The sequence below is a fragment of the Canis lupus genome, chromosome 29 (assembly GCF_003254725.2).
Source record: "Canis lupus dingo isolate Sandy chromosome 29, ASM325472v2, whole genome shotgun sequence".
NCBI classification, from domain to species: Eukaryota; Metazoa; Chordata; class Mammalia; order Carnivora; family Canidae; genus Canis; species Canis lupus.
Genome location: NC_064271.1, coordinates 7296278 through 7314123, shown reverse-complemented (window position 1 = coordinate 7314123; position 17846 = coordinate 7296278). Strand labels below are relative to the sequence as shown.

General features: G+C 39.3%; 1 long non-coding RNA gene across 1 annotated transcript in view; it reads right to left on the bottom strand.

Annotated features, from left to right (window-relative positions):
- The window catches only part of LOC112678460 (uncharacterized), a 35864-nt gene that overhangs the window by 13754 nt on the left and 4264 nt on the right, over positions 1-17846 (bottom strand). Inside the window, exon 2 of the long non-coding RNA XR_003147595.3 lies at positions 3729-3867. This is a non-coding gene — a long non-coding RNA (uncharacterized LOC112678460). The remainder of the gene's footprint in view (positions 1-3728; positions 3868-17846) is intronic.

Below are 17846 nucleotides of genomic sequence, written 5' to 3'. Positions count from 1 at the left end.
AAGAATTCAGATTAGAGTCTATCAGAATTAAAAACTTCTGCTCTTCAAGGACACTGTGAAGACAATGAAAAAGCAAGCCACAGACTAGGGGAAAATATTCACAATATGTATATCTGACAAATGTCTTGTCAGAACTCAATAGTAAGACGATTCTTTTAGCAAATGGATGAAAGTCTTGAACAGATAACATTAAAAAAAATAAAGACTACAAATGTCCAATAAGCAGCAAAAGGATGCCCTACATCAAGTTATCAGAGAAATGTGAATTAAAACCCCAACAAGATACCACTTAACTAAATTAAAAAAACTGACAAAACCAAGTGTTGAGGAAGATACAGAGCAATTAAACCTTTCTCCTGCGGGAGGATATAATCAGGCAACTACTTTGGAAAACCTTGTGCCCATTTCTTACAAAAGTAAAGGTACCACTGTCTATGATCCAAAAATCATACCACTAGATATTTACTCAAGGGAAATGAAAACATATGTCCATGAAAAGACTTGTATTAGCAGTATTATTCCTAACAATGCCAAATTAAAAGAAACCTAAAATACTATCAACAAAATAATTTTTAAACAATGTATGAAAACATAAAGTGCATAAGAGTACACATTATATATGCCTTCTGAAGTCTCTGAATCCTCTTGCAGCCTTCTACTTCTTCATAAAATATATATATTTTTAATTTAATTAATTTATTTACTTAGAGACAGCATGTGAGGGAAGGGGCAGAAACAGAGGGAGAGAAAGAATCTCAGGTAGACTCTACGTGGAGTGTGGAACCCAATGTGGAGCTCCATCCCTGGACCCTGAGATCATGACCTGAGTCACAATCAAGAATTGGACATTTAACCGACTGAGCCACCCAGGCACCCCTCCCTCTGCACACTCTTGATGTGATTGGTAATAATCACTGACCCCACCTTAAATAGGCAGTGGAGAGCAGAGCTTCTCATGATAGGTAGCTGTATTGAATCTTAGGAAGAAGAAAAAGCTTGCTTACTTATCTTTTTTCTACCTCCCAGTGGGGTGAGGGGTTCACATCTTTTTGAGTACAAGGGACCAGCCCTGCTTTAAACATGAGTTGGTATGGATGGAATAGTATTCAGCCATAAAAAGGAATGAAATAGTGATATATACTGTGACATGGATGAATCCTGAAAATATGCTGAAGGAATGAAAGCAGACACATATATGATTCTATTTATTTGAAATGTCCCAAATAGGGACAGCTGGGTGGCTCAGTGGTTGAGCATCTGCCTTTGGCTCAGGTCATGATCCCAGGGTCCCAGGATCAAGTCCCACATTGGGCTTCTTTCATGGAGCCTGCTTCTCCCTCTGCCTATGTCTCTGCCTCTCTTTCTCTCTGTGTCTTTTATGAATAAGTAAATAAAATCTCTAAAAAAAAAAATGTCCCAAATAGGCAAATCCATTGAAACAGAAAGTCAGTGGTAGGGACTGTGGGGAGGAGGCCATGGGAACTGACTGCTAACCATATACAGGTTCTTTTTGGGAGTGTTGGAAATGTTCTGTAATTATACTGTGGTGATGATTGCATAGCCTTGTGAATATAGTAGAAATCACTGAATTGTAAGCTTTAAGAGGATGAATTTGATGGTATATGGATTACATCTCAATACAAATCCAGCGGACACATCTCTGTCTTTATCTTTTGGCAGCATTTCACATTCTTAGCAATGCTTTCTTTCTTCATTCACTCTCTTCTATTTTCCCTCTGTGGTATTATATTCTTCTTATTTTACCTCTATTTCTCAGATTGTTCCTTTTTGCTTTCCATTGGGTTACCCACTGCTTACAGAAATACTGGTGGTCCTCAGGGTGCTCTTACAGGCCTTCCTGCTCTCTGAGAGCTTCTCCTCAAGTTCCAAATATCTTTTGTATCATCATTGATTAGCTTATCTATATGTTTCCACCCACATTGCTGTCCTGAGCTTCATACCTGATGCCCAATATCCCATACTTGGCTATGCCATAGGCTACCTATCTTAATAAATGCCACACAATGTATATACCTTTGCTTCAAACCAAACTTGCCAGTCCTCTTGTTTGTCCTTATCTTGAAATTCCAGGAATGGTTCTTGGGAAATGGACTCCTCTCCAGATGGTGTCCTAGAGAGGTTGTTGGCCTTCAGCAGAACTCCATGAAAGTTGATGAGGGCTCAGCTCCTGTGGCATTTGGTCCTGGGAGAGTGTCCAGGTGGTGGTGGATGGGGAGTGGAAGCCCCTGGTCCACTGTGTTACGCACTGACAGCTACAAGCCCTGGACCTCACTACCTGCTAATTTTAGGAGAGATCCTGAAGAGTCACAACAAAATAACTGAATGAAAAATAATCTGGGATAATCAGAAAAATAATTTCATTTCCATAACAGATAAATACCTCATTTTGAGCTCTTTGAGAATAAATACAAAGAAGGGGAAAATTGGCCAAAGAGTGGAACTGCTTAATTCAATTTCCCTCTTATTGTTCATGGACATGGTTCATGGATTTCCAAACGAACCTCAGAAAAAAAGTAAGTTGTTTTGTTAGGGAGATATCTCATCCTGGGCCGTTAATCATTTCAAGGCGACAAAGCAAAACCACATCTGTCTAAACATAAAAGGAGTTAGAGAGACCGCAACTACAGAAATAAAACTACTAGTGGTTATAATGACGGTATAAAGGAACTGTAGAAACCCATCTGGTCTAGAAGGGAAATGAAGAACAACTCAGGACACACATGGGAAGCTTACAAAATACACAAGAACTGGAAACAAGGGAGCCTGAGACAGTTATGAAAATTATCAGGCGTAGAGCTCAAAGAAATAAAAAATGAATATTGTGAAAACTGTCTCAATAAGGAGTTTTCAAATCATGAACATAATACAGATAAAAGATAGCATGTCTTCACCAAATTGGTTTTTCAAAGGCTCATTTCAGATTATAAAGAAATACTAGAGCAATGAAATGGTTACTTTGCATTTGTTTTAGAAAGGGGAAAGAGAGAATTAAGATTTACTTCAGATCAAAAAGTCAATGTTCCCAGGAGCTATGGAAACAGAACTAAACTGGGCTTGGAGATAACAAAGCAATTGATGCTAAAAGAAATGCACTGTCCTGTTTCCATTTTCTTCTGACTGGGGGTTTTAGACCAAGAATTGGTAAGCGAGTTAGGGACAGGGCTGAATTTGGAACTCCACATCAAGTGATGAATTTTCGTCCTGGCCTTGTCACTGAAGGGGTCCTTGATCTTGGCTAAATCCTTTCAGCTCTGTGTCTCCTTGTTTTAAATCTACACATTGAGATTTGTTTGCTTATTCCATAAGCATTTACGAAGCCCACCTTATGTGCTAGGGCCGCGTGGGCTTGCATATCCTTATAGCTATGTCTTCAGCGAAAGACACTTCTGCTGGTATGAGAGATGTTCTTAGCTCACACCCTTCACTTAAAAGATTTCCTGAGATCAGGAAAGTGAAATAAGCCGGCTAAGATCTGTTAGTTAGGAACAGAGCCCCATGAGGACCCTGGCCTCACTGACTCCACTTCATGAGACGTAGGAAGTTCCAGTCAATGTGAAGTTACTGTGAATGGAACGAAAGCTCCTGTACTTTATATGGTAAAAAAAAATAATAATAAAAAAAATTTAAAAAATTGCACTAACCAGTTATTTTTGGCTTTAAAAAGTGTAATAAAACTTCAATGTCTTCTATCATTCTGAAATACAAACCTGTTAAAGGAGATTGGATGCTTTAATAAAACTAGTTAATGTTTGCTGAGCGTTTGCTGAACTCATTCATCCTGTGTGGAGGAGGGTGTCAGTTCTGTGTTCCATGCAAAGTGCTGTCTTCTGCGGTCCAGTATCAGCACTGAAAGAAAACAGAGACTTGGTGAGTGAAGGAACGTGTCGTAGTCATGGGACGGCCCCCTGAGGGTGTCTGTGTTGCCCACTGTGTTAACTGCCAGGTCCAGAAAAGGTGTGGACCAGAATGGGGTTTCTATAATTCCAGAACAGTTTCAGAAGGTAGTGGCAGTTTATGCATGGAGAGATTGGCCGAGGAGCAGAATTGGGAAGAAAAAGGAGCCTGGGAGGTAGGGGTAGGGATGGATGCTGAAGAGATTGTGGAAGGGGATGAGCTGGAGGGCCCCTAGACATGCTGGCACCGAAACTCAGCCTCCCCACTTACTATGGTCTGGGCAGGATCCCAGCACTTCCCTTCCACCCACAGCCTTCGGGCCCTTTGTGACTGCCTTTTCCCTTTCAAAGCTGCCAAATTCTAGCGGAATTAATACAAATTGTAATACACATGATAATATAAAATGATATGAGAGGAAATAATATTTGGAGTATTGAAATACATATAAATATATAATACACATAGTATAGTTTAATAAATATAATGGCCACCATTTGTTGAATGCTTGCCATGTGGAAGGTGCTATAAAATATTTTCCAAATCCCTATAAAATATGACCTCATCTTCAGAACTCAGCTAAGGCCATGGAGTCAGGGGTGGCAAGCCAGGATTTGAGCCTAGTCTGTCGGAATCCTAAGCTTAGAGCTCTTACCTCCTACTCCTCCTCTTTTTGGTCAAGGGCACATGGGGGGTCGCACATCAGTCCCCTCCCAGCCCAGGAGAGACTATGCCTCGGGCCTGCTGTAAGCGTGGAGCAAAAAAGCAATGTCAGATAAAGCCTGGAAAGATATTAGAATCAGCATCAGGCATTTAATAGAGAGATTCTCAATCTGTCTTTTTGAAGGTTTGAATGTCTGCACGTGGGGGACCCTGGAGATCAGCATGCTTGGGGGGTCCTGGCAGGCTCCAAACTACACCCACACCCACCACCCCTTCCAGCGAGCACCCCTGATGCTCCAGGCTGCCTGCTGCCCCAACCATCTCTGTGCCTTCAGAGGTAAGCACCAGGGATAAATGGTATTGAAGGAATATTGTGGTGTCACTGGGATCCAGGAGACTCTGGCTCTAGGGACGGTCTGCTTTCCAATACTCACTATGACCCTTCCCGTAGCCTCCAGTATCTCCCAGTTGGAGGAAGAGGTGGAGTCAGCAGACCCGGAACCATCATTTCAGCATAGTAAGGTAAGAATATCAACTCTGTGGTCAATGGCTTGACTGTCTGCTCTGTGATCTTGAACTTAGCTTAACCCCTCTCAGCCTTGATTTTGTCATCAGTAAAACGAGAATAGTGATTTCTACCTCATAATATTATTGTGACGATTAACTGAATCTTGCCAGTCTGGTGTTTTCTTGCTCAACATCCACTTAAATTGCTCAAGCAGGAGGCTGAGGCCTTACCCTCAGCTCTTTCCTCCTCTGCACAAACCCCATTCCTAATCCCGTCCCTATGTGTCTCAATGATGCTTGCTTATCTCCAAGCCCAGGACTACTCCTGCCCTCCCCCCTCCCCCAACTCATGGTCTACTTTGCAGCCACAGCGGTCTTTCAAAAATACAATTCTGAATAAGCCTTTTTACAATGCTTTAGTGGCTTCTCACTTCTCTTGAAATGAAGCCTGCAACTTGGCAGGTCTTCATGCTCTCTGCGGCTTCATTTCAAGCCTCTTAAAACCTGAAGCTTGGACACTTGCTCAGATGTAGCAGAGCCCTGCCTCTGTCTTGAGCTAAATTCCATGAGCTTTAACAAGACAAGGTTGTTTTTCTCCTACTTCCCGGTAATGACAGATTTTTTTTTTAAACTGTCATGTGTGTTTTTTTTTTTCCAACATAGACAATTGGAAAATAATTTAATGCAGTTGAATCCCTTCTCCTCCATTTATTTATTTATTTATTTATTTATTTATTTATTTATTTATCTATCTATCTATTTATTTATTTATTTATTTATTTATTTATTTATTTTAAAGACCTCCCCCTTTTAAATGGCTCCTAGATTTTGACTCTTTATTAATAAGAAAGACTTTTCCAACTTTGAGATAATGAAAGTAATTTCCCAGGGCTTCTTCTTACTTGCTTATAAATGTTGCATTGTTGTTTTTTAATGTTGAAATCTTTCAGACTCTTGGAATTTACTTCCGAATAAAGAGGAAGTTAGCGATCTAACTTATTTTTTTTCCCAGTGGCTACTTGCTGATGCAGATGTCCATCTTGTGCCCACTAATATGCAAAGCCACCCTTGCTCCTAACTAAAATCTCCTCTGTAAGTGGATTTATTTCTGGACTCTCTCTTCCCTTCCAGTCTCCCTATCTATCCGTGCAGCAGTGCTGTTCTGTTAATTATGGTAGCTTTGCAAATATGGAACTCTTCGGAGGGCTGCATTGCCCTATTGTTCTTGTTTTTAGAAGAATTTTCTGTATGATTTTTGTATGTTTCGTCTGCAGTTCTTCCTTAAAACTTAACTTTACAGCAATAACACACACATGAACACACTGAACACACTGACAACTTCACTTTTAGCTTCTGGACACTCACGGGCTGCCTTTCAGCTACAACTGCTTGCAGGTAGAAAAGATGCTGTGTCTGCACTGTCTGGTGCAGAGCTCAGGGCAATTGACCAAGGAAGGAGGATGAAGAGAAGAAGATACAATTGCTGGAGAGTCAAGAATATTAGAGTTGGAAGGGCTTCTAGAGATAAACTTCTCATTGATAGATGAAGAGATGGAGATGGAAATGTTTGGCATCTATGTGCCTTGGCTAAGATCACACAGTTCTTTGGTGGAAAAATCAGGATGAGAGCCCCAGTCTGCTGTCTGTGATTGGAATCTTCTTTTTGATGCACAGGGTTTTTGTTTTTAAAATAAAAATGTGGGAGACTTCAGTTGCTTCTAGTCCCTCCCCTTTAAATTGTCCACAAAAGGTATATATTAAAGAAAATATGCCAGATCTGAAAACTGTTAGACTTGTCTTCATTAAAAGCCTATTCAGTAAGGTAGCAAGGGTTGAAGCATGAAAATGGGATTCTAGAATTTTTTTTGGCTTTACTTGAATTAGTAACTTGTGCATTTTATGAGAACTGTACACATCTCTACCTATGTTTTTTATTTTTTCCCATTGATAAAATATCCTAAACCATCTGGAGAGAGCTGGAGCTTGGCTTCATTTCTGTTTAGCAGAAATTATGCTTTGGGCTGTGAGGGAGGAGAACTAAATGTCTCTGGAGTAATCATTTCCCTAGCCAATGATGGCTAGGTCTAGAGATAACTTTATATTTTTCTCTACAGTGATGGAGCAGAAGTTTGAAAGTGGACCCCTCTGAGAGGTTGCTCGGGGAGCAAAGCCTCCCAAATGCATTCTCACTTTACAGAAAAAAATTGAATGATATTTTCAGATGGCTAAGAGCAGACAGATACTCTAAATTAAAATTGAAGAAGAATAACTGAGTGTGCAGCTCAGAGCTTGTGTTTATCTTCCAGGGTTGAATTTGAATTAAAAAAATTTAATCTCTGCATTTCATGCTTATTACTTGGGTGATATATCTCTGTGTTAATTATTTTCTATTTATGTGAAGGGAGATTTAAAATGTGCTAAAATGTAAACCAAATGCAAACAGCTTTTCTTCATTTGAGCCAATTTTTTTTATGTCCCATTTTCCAATAATACATCTTATTTTGGGAAGAAGTTGAGCTATGTGGCCAGAGTTAAGTATATTGGATATTAACTGTCTGTGAGTTGCACGTGGCTATTTATAAAATGTTCTATTTTTGCCACCCATTTCCACATTCTCTTGTCTCTTATTCTATGTCCTTCTTTTCCTAAAATGTTAGCAATGGCTCCTCAACTAATTTTCAAGTCCTTTTTTTTTTTTCTTTTGGTTAAGTTTCCTTTTTCATATTTGATATCATCCAGGGATTTTTAAATAAAATGTTATTCACTCTGCCCAACCCTTAATTTTATACTTTGGTTTTTTTGTTTTTTGTTTTTTTGGTGTTTGTGTGTGTTTATTGTGTGTGTTTTAAAGATTTTATTTATTTATTCATGGGAAACAGAGAGAGAGGCAGTGACATAGGAAGAGGGAGAAGCAGGCTCCCTGCGGGAAGCCCAATGCGGGGACTCGATCTCAGGGCTCCAGGATCATGACTTGAGCCAAAGGCAGATGCTCTACCACTGAACCACACAGGTGCTCTTATACTTTGTTTTCATCCTTCCTTCAGCTTAGTGGAATGTCATGCAACCTCTCTTCTTTGCTTACCTGAGACCCAGGTTGAGCTGAGGCCTCCAGAGGGGTGCCTGAAGGCCTCTCCCTGAGCTGGTGAGCCATAAGGATAATCATTCTTTCTGCTTTTCTTCCAGCCCAGGCCTAACTGTTAAACCAGACTCCTTAGAGTAGCTTCTTTCACCAGACCTGAATCCATTTTTACTTTTATTTATTTACTTATTATTTTTTAAAAAATATTTTATCTGTTTATTTGAGACAGAGACAGAGAGCACGTGGGATGGGGGTGGCAGAGGGCCATGGAGAGGTAGACTTCCTGCTAAGAGCAGGGAGCCCAACATGGGGCTCAGTCCCAGGACCCCAAGATCATGACCTCAGCCAAAGGCAGATGCTCAACTGATTGAGCCACCCAGGCAACCTTTGAATCCATTTTTAAATCACTGATTTCAGATGAACATGATGTTCTTAGAGATTACAAAACGCAGTCTCCCCATTTTATGGACATGGAAACTGAAGCTCAGGCATGATAAATACTTGCAAAAGCATACTTGAGTATTGATAGAGTAGAATAATTTAATCTATAGATTTTTACTCCATGTTCATGACAGATTTAGAAGATATAAGTGGAAAGTAAGATAACAGATCCTACAAACTAAATAATAGTGAAACTCATGAACCTTTATTCATCCTTATGATAACCTATATATTAGTTTGCTGTGGCTGTTGTAACAAAATGCTGGGGACCGGGTGACTTAAACAACAGAGATCTTTTTTTCTCATAGTCTTAGAGGACAGGTTCAAGATCAAGGTGTTGGCAGGATTGGTTTCTCCTGAGGATTTTCTCCTTGACTTGTGGATTTCAGCTTTCTTGCTATATCGTCACACAGCTTTTCATCAGTGTGCTCATCTCCCATGTCCCGCAGTGTGTACAAATTTCCTCTTTTTATATAAAAACACCAGTTAAATTGGATTAGGGCTCACCTTAATGGCCTCATGGTAAATTAGTCACTTTTTAAAAGACCCTACCTCTGAATACAACCACATTCTGAGGTATTGGGAATTAGGACTTCAACATATGGATTTTTTTGAGACATAAATCAGCCCATGACACCCTGTTAGGTCAAGATTATCAATAGCCCCGTTAACTGATGATGAAAGAATGACACAAAAATGTTAAGTAACCTGCCCAAGGTTGCACAGCAAATAAATGGTGAAGCTGGGTTTTGACACAATATGGATTCCTGAGAATGCTGTTCAGTGCTCAGAATCCTTAGAAAATGTTCCATAAGTGCATTATTATAATGTTAAGAATCTTTCCCTGGACAATTGGTGCTACATAAAGATAGTTTTCTACTAAAGACAGTTTTTGTTCATTTGCCATGACTTTTTCCTAGCTCCTTTAGTTCTTCTTTACCATGTGTAAGAAGGTCAGGGTCTTTGTCACCCAAGGAGTGTAAAAACACGTCCGTGTCACCTTTGACTGCATGAAGAGGAATGGAAATGTACAGGAAATCTTCAAAGCAGATAAGAAATTTTCGTCAAACACCTAATCTTAGATCATCCATAACTAATTACATTTGAGATCAAGAGTATGAATAAGTAATTTTAATTCCAAAATTACCACTGAGGATACTTGACTATACCTTCATTCTGTAGAAGTTTCCTATAGCCTATTATCATAAGAAATGGAAATGGTCCTATAACAGTCCTATATTCTGGAGAAAATTTCCCAAGGAATTCATTAACAGAACCGAAGAAGAGTTGAATCTCTATTAAGGGATGATTTTCTGTGTGAGAAAGCTGAAGATTCACCATCATTCCTGGTCGTCCTGTCAAAACCCTTCTTAATTGTAACTTTGACACATCAGTGACAAAAATAGCTGTCCTCTCTTCTTTAGATCTTCTACCAGAAAAATGACCCACCTGGGCCTTGCTATTATAAAATTTTCATGGTTGCTGTCGGCTGAGTAAGTCCCTACAACACAATGTTCATAAAAGTGCTGAAGAAGGAGTCAAAGTCTTTGCCATCTTAAGGGAGGTCCAGAATTTCACCTTCATTTAACACTTGTAATTGAAACAAGGTGAAAAAATGTACCCAAATATATGCAACCACAGGAAATTTTATAATCCTAAAATAAAAGTAGGATCCTAAAATAAGAATTTTTCAGCCTTCAATTTCCAAATCTCTCAGGGTATAAATAAGAAAATGCATTTGTAAATGCATTAAGGTTTTAAACCCTCCACTTCTCAACTTTAATGGTTAACTGCAGTATTACAAAAGAAAATGTAAGATGTAAGCCTGTACTGTGTGAAAGCTGTCAATGACAGAGAAATATATGCACAATTTCCTCATTAGTAATGGAATTTCTAAAATAAAGCAGAGTATAAATACATGTCTCCATTTTAATGATTAAAGTCTAGAAAAATTATTGTCTCTCTTCCATTGTTTTCAGTGTTTGGCTTCTGGTTCTCTGAATGAAATCTAGATGCTTCCCAACAGACCCTGTACAATCATAAGGATAGTCAGGTCAAATTTCTAATTTGTAAAAAAAATTCTGACCCAGAAATTTAAACCCAGAGTGTCTAAATCATGCAGCTCCTGCTAGATGCTGATGGAAACACTAAAATCTGGGAATCCGAGCTCCCTTGCCATCCTTCTGTCCACACCTATCTTTATGAGAAGATAGTAATGGAAAGTGGTACAGAAACACCTTTCCTGGCATAGAGAACTTTATTGTCTTTTAACCTTAGAGAAATTATGATGCCTGTCTTAAGGACAGTTTCATCTGAGGTAATGGTTTCATCTCTAGGTGATAGCCCAATATATTCAGCCCAAATATATTCATTCTTCCCTTGTTCTTAAAATCACATTCACGAAGATATTTACAATTCTAAAACCAGGTGCAGCTTTTATGTCTTGCACAATAATTAGTATGAGAAGCAATCTGAAAAATCCCAAAGCATGCAGGTTTTACTGCAGCTGCAAACTTGTAAATATAGTGGGTGAATACTTAAACACAATTGCAGCTGATTAGTAAGAAATGCCAGCACACTTCTTTCTAAAAAGGATTTGAAGAGCAAATACCTGCCCATGTAGAAACTTCTACAGAAAATAAGAGACATTTATGACGTTATTAAAATGGTGCCTTTGATGATAAAATAATGATAGGTAGACTAGATCTCAGCCTATGTATTTCTTATTAGTTCTATTTCTCTGAAGAACCCAGACTAATATACCTCAGTACTCAAATACCTCAGAATGTGAACCTTTTTGGAATTAGAGTGGTTGCAGATATAATTGGTTAAGATGAGGTGGATCCTAATGACTAGTGTCCTGATAAGAAGGGGGAGTTTGGAAACATGCACACAAGGGGAAAAAAAACATGAAAAGATGAAGACAGAAATGACACTTCTCATGCCACGGAATGCCAGAAATTGCCAGCAAAGACTAGCTGGGAAGACACAGGGAACAGAATTTCTCCCTCACAGCCCCAAGGAGGCAATCCTTGGATTTGGGACTTCTAGCTTCCAGAACTGTGAGACAACATAGTTCTGGTGTTTAAACCACTTGGTTTGTGGTCCTTTAGTATGGCAGCCCTAGAAAACTGAGTGAGGAGGGGAACTGGCCTGGAGGAAGGACCCTCCATGGCATAGGGGGTGCCTTGAAAGGTTGTTGGTGGGAAGGGGTGGTCACTTTTCAAAATGCAATTTTTCCCCCATGATCAATAATAGGACTGCCAGTTATATTTTATCCAAATGCCAAGGTTCTCTATCTTTAAGGAGAGGCTGGCTGATTTCAATCAAAGTCTGATCTGTGATATATTTTTGGCTATTGTTTACTTTTCTATTGCTGTTGAGAATCTAAAAATTTCCTCACATTGTCTGCACTAATTAGAGTAAAGGTCAAACCAGTTAATTCTTTATTAAAACTATTATTGCAGACTTAATATGTACAACATTTTATTTCAAGTACTATGAAAAATGCGAAGTTCAAGAGAATACAATTGCTGCCTTCAAATTAGTCTATAATGAAAAATATGGACTAAGAATCAATAATTATAAAGCAAATTTTAAATTGATAAGAGTTCTAGGTGAAATTTCATTTCCAATAATGGTAGGCTAGGTTATTCAGACTAATCCTTCTTCTGTTAATAATAAATTATACATCATACAGTATTTTAAAAATAATATCTTAACAGCACTGGAGAGGGGACTAAGTACTCGGCCAAATCTAATCTTCAACAAGGAAGACATCCCTTTAATTCCTCCCTTTATCCCCAAGCTTCAGGGGGGGCTGGTTCATAGCACATGATCTAATCAGAACCATGGGGAAATATTGTATTTGGAAGGGTTGGAATACTATTTTTTGGATTATCCTGGAACCATGAACTGTGATGTAGGACCACTATTTAGCACCTATAAGAGGAGAACATCCTAGAATGGTTCATGAAAGACATGAATCTGGAGCTTCTCCACATCCAAGGGAGAAAAGGAAGACATAAGCAAAGCCAACTCATGCAGAGCTCAAGGATCATGAGACAAGTGTGACATGTGTGTCTGGAGACTGGGGGGGTCATTGGTAACATTTGGGAGCGCCTTCTCAGGGGTCACGTGAGTGACAATCTGACTGCAAAGGCTCAGAAATACATTGGAGGAAAAAAAAAAAACAAACAAAATAACTTTCTTTATGTTGGAGAAGGGAGGATTGGCAAAGGCAAGGGTGCCACCCATTAGGCAGGGTGACCAGAATTAAGGGAGTGAAAGTTGAAAGGAATTTTTTAAAGAAGAAGACAGACTAAAGAAATTCTGTATAGATAGGAGAGAGATCGGAGATGTGAAATGGAGTTATTCAATGGAGAAGATTCTGGAAGTAGCAAAAGGAAATGAGACTGAAAGGGAAGGTTGGGAAGAGGAAGGAAAAGAAGTAAGAGGAAGAACAAAAGAGAGCTGCTTCTTATTTGACGGCAGGAATGAGAGGGCAAAGATGGAACAAAGAGTGGTGAGTGGGCCCTTTGTGCTCATTAAACTGAAGGAAGACCTGATAGAAATGAATATGATGGAAGTATTACCTAAGGGACTAAGTATGTGCACTGTCAATTCTCAGCCAGTGCAAAATGAAATATTTTTAGAGGAGGAAGAGAAGGGATGAACTGTTACTTAGAGCTCCACTGTTTTTGACAATGGTACAGAGGGCTCTTGCGGAGCTTTGGGGAGCTGAAAGGGACTGATTCACCTTTTCTCAGGTCTCTCCTCACTTGCCTAAACACCGGAGTAGGCAGCCTTGGTATTCCTTTTTCCAAGGTGAGTATTTTTGTAGGCAAGAAACATGCTTAAGCTTCTTGAAATTCTATTGTGCACTCTTTGGGAGTTACTTAAAACACACTTTCTTTTAATGGCGGCCATTGGCTACATGTCCTTTCCCAGTTCACTGGAACTTTCATTAAATATACCATCAGAACTAACTAGGTCCTTCGTCCTGATTGGAGTCTCAAAGGGAAGTGCCGACTCCATAGGTGAATGCAGGCCAACCCTAGCGGATCAGTTTGGGTGCTGGGAGAGGATGCTGTGACCCTAATTTTTTCAAAATTCAGTTCAGCAATGTAAGTACTCCTCATAATGCAAGATGCACAGTCAAGGAAGAGCTCCTTTTTTGCTGAGACAAGTGACACCATCCGTGTGCCACCTTCTGTGACACATGCTGTTTTTAGAAACACATTAGGGTGTGAGCTCTGGGGGATGTTTCTATCTACATCTAAGGCAATGTTAATGTTTGTAACTGATCATCTAGCTGTGCAGTAAGTTTTTATTTATATTCATGGTTTTCAAACTGTGCTGGGAGAAGCTTCTTAGGAAGCTACAGTGAGGAGAGGGTGAGGAAGGAGCTGAGGAAGGGGCTCTGCTGTTTCATACGGAGGTTTTTGGCATCTGCATAGACCTTTATTTAAACAAAGGTTCTAAGGGGGAAAAAAGGAAAGAAAACCACTATTTTAAATCAACCAAAGACTATTACCAAGTACATTATTAGCAATTAAGCAAGCAGAATTTTTTTTTAAGGGAAGCTATTATTCTGGTCTTTAAATAAGAACTATATTGGGTGATAACTTAAGAATGTTAATGTCATTAAAAGTAAACTGTATTTTTTGCAGTTTAAAATCTTAGTGAACCCTCCAAAGCTGTACCTTTTCCAGCTGTTAAAATTGTACTCATCTCTTAAAGATATTTCTTACCTCTAAGGCCTTGCACAAACACAGCACTTCCAATGGCACATCTTGGATCCCCTGCTCATCATTAATTCCTCCCTCCCCAGTCTTTCTGTTGCCTTTGTGAGCATCTGTAATTCTACTACAGATCCCAGTACACACCTTGCCTTAGATTTACTTGTGTGCCAGGCTTGTCTTTTCTGCAAGACTTAGCCTCTGGAGGGTTCTCATTCATCTTCATATTCCCCATTGAACCTGTCTAGGCGTGGAGACTTGTAGCAAAGAAACCCTAAATAAATGTTTGTTTCCCTGAATTCTCAGCAGTCATATTTTTTTCCTAACAAGACAAGGTAGTTGAGCAAATATTCATCATAATGGAAATGAAATTGCTGCCCATAATAATGAAAAGTATTTAGGGGAATGTTTTCACCTATTTGGAGATGTCGTGGATGACAAAAATCACTGCGGTAAAACCAGGACAAAATCCTATTTAGGCCTAACCTCTTTTGACTATTCTCTTTCTGGAAACTGCAAAAGTATCTAGCATGACAGCTGCCGGGTTACCTCAGGTAGAGTTCACCTAATCAAGGGACTCGGGGCTTTGAAATGTCTTCATCATTGTGAGTCATTGTTGACCAGGTGCTTCTTGTCCTATCTGTGTAACTCAGGTGATCTTTGAGGTCCCTTCTAATTCTAGATTTTATGGATATCTGCATTTTATACCTCTCATCTCTTCATCTCTTAAAAAAGATTTTAATTTTAACTAAACTAATCTCTACACCCAACATAGGGCTTGAATTCACAACCCTGAGATCAAGAGTCACATGCTCTGAGCCAGCGAGGTACCCTCATTTTGATTTAAGAAGAAAGTTTTTGAAATTGTTTGAATAGCTGAGCTAGGGGATCAAAGTACAATATATTTGCATAAAATTTTCTTTACTTAAATACATCACAGACAGATCATTGGTCAATGATGAGAAATCCTTGGGTTGACTTTATTTTCCTTTGGTCATGGAACCTGGGTACCATGTATCAATGGTTTACTGGATAGGGAAAGACTCTTGGAAGCACTGGTATACTGAATGTTTCAGGCCACATTCTAATGCCTGGAACCTATGAATATCTTACTTAGTATGGCAACAAAGACTTTGCAGATGTAATTAAGTTAAGGATTTTGAGATAGAGAGATTATCTGGGGTTATCCAAATGGACCCAATGTAATCAGAATGGTCTTTATAAGAGGAAGACAGGAGACCAAAGTGGGTAGTAGGAAATATGATGATGGGACCAGAGGTTGGGCTGATGCAATAAAGTCATGAGCCGAGGAGTACAGACAGCCTCCAGAAGCAGGAAGAGACAAGGTATAGATTCTTCTCTGGAGCCTCCAGAATGAACCAGCACTGCCCACACCTTGACTTTAGCCTTGTGAGACTCATTTCAGGGTCCTGACCTCAAGAACTGTAGGAGATTAAATTTGTATTGTTTGAAGGCACCAGGTTTGAGGTAACTTGTTATGGTAGCTATAGGAATTATGTATACTGATTTGAAAGTCTGTTGTGCTGTTGTACCATGTATATATCCACATATATAATTATAGTGACATTCCTTGTCACTTTTCCCTGAAGTAAGCTCACAGACCAAAGCCTAGGAAAATGGAAACATATAAATACAATAAGTTTAGTTTTTCTTCAAGGACCAGAAAAGCACTGGAAGTGAGACATGTTGGTAAGTGTAAAAAATACCTCAAAACCTATGTATACATATATATCCTTGTCTATATCCCTTCCTTCCATTAGGCTTCCTCTATCTTCGATAGGAATGTTCCAGTTGCTTTTGGAGAATGGGTGCTAATTAGAGGCTTTCCTCCTGAAGTCATATAAAACTCTTGGTAAAATTGTTGATGTCATCACAGGATTAGCGGGGGCAGTTCAACATTTTCACAAGAAAGTGTGTTTTATTCAGACTATTTTCATTACAAAAAAACATCATAGATTCATCCAACTTAGTTTGTGGAATTAGACATTTTTTGTAAGTGGAAGTGGATTGTTAAGTATGACAAGTATAAATTGTTTTTCACAATGCTGGGATGAAAGAAATTAATATTTTTTAGTTTTTCTAAGTCACATAAATTTGACTTGGTCCCCACTTGGCTGGAGTTGGTAGGAAATTTACAACTAGTCATGGTTGAGTTCTTCTCTCTTCCCCAGAGTTCTAAGAATCTGGGAAAGAGTCCCAAGAACACAGGCTCCAGTGTGCATCACTGTCTCTGCTTGCACCATACTGGCATCCCATTGCTCAAAGTAGTCATATGGGTGGGCCAAGAATCAAGTGAAAAGAGTGTATCACATAAGTCCATAAACACTGAGAGGTGGGATTCTTTGGGTGGGGGTCACTCTGCAAACATGCAGCACAGACTGACCTAGATCATCCACTTACACCAGGTCACTACAGGTTAAATTTCACTACCATGCATTTTTTAGCATTTGGTGCCTATTGTCTCTATGTTCTATTAGACTGAGTGCCTGAGGTAGAAACCATATAGGTATGGTTCAATGCCCTATAACTACCAGAAGGTATAGTGCTTAGAACATTACAGAAAGAGGTACTCTTGCCCCAGTAGAATGTGACCACATAGACTATTATGTGACACAAACATGTCCCACCAGGCTGCCTTGTAATCAAGTTTTCTTTGGACTTAGTAGTCCTGGATTGGACACTCCTAGGATGGAGAGCTTAAAAAGAAGCTTGGGGCAATAAGTCTTTAGCATTAATTGAGGGAGCTCAGATCAGGTTATAGGAGGATCAATTCCTAGGGCAGACCAAGTCCCATAGTACCTTTCCAATTTCCCCTATCAAGAGCCATCCTGCTCAAGCACTTCTTGGATGCTCATTTGGTTCCCCCTTGGACTCCCAACTCCCTCTTTGTCAAGAATTACGTCCCTCCTCCTCACCTCCCGTACAAATCAGTGTCACATGGATTAGTCAATACAATTAACTCTCCAAACTTTTAACCAGTGAATGACTTGTGCTTGGAAGGAAGCAAGGTGGAGAAGACTGAAGATAGGTTTTAGTATAAGACAACCCTGGATGTGACATTGAGTTCTGCTGCTTATTTGCCTGGTCTTGGCCAACTTGCTAAACTTCTATGGGTCTTTGTTTCACCAGTTGCAAATGATTGTAATCATACCTTCCCTTTAGGGTTTTAATGAAGATGGAATTAATGACATAGAACTACCTTCTTCCCCCATTCCCCTTTCTTCTCTTCCCTCTCAGTTTTTCATACATTGATTGGTATTAAGGATTCTTAAAATGACAGATACAGTCTTGAGAAGACATACTGTGGTATTAAACTGGGGACTGAGTGTGAAGCATTTTGGTATACTCGATTAAAACAGTTTTAACCTTAGGGAAGAAAAAAAATTTTAAATCGCTCATTTTTAGAATCTTAGTGAAGGCCCCACGCCAAGAATAGGGTTCCCTATTTATTAAGTGCAAAAAAAAAAAATGAAACATGAAAT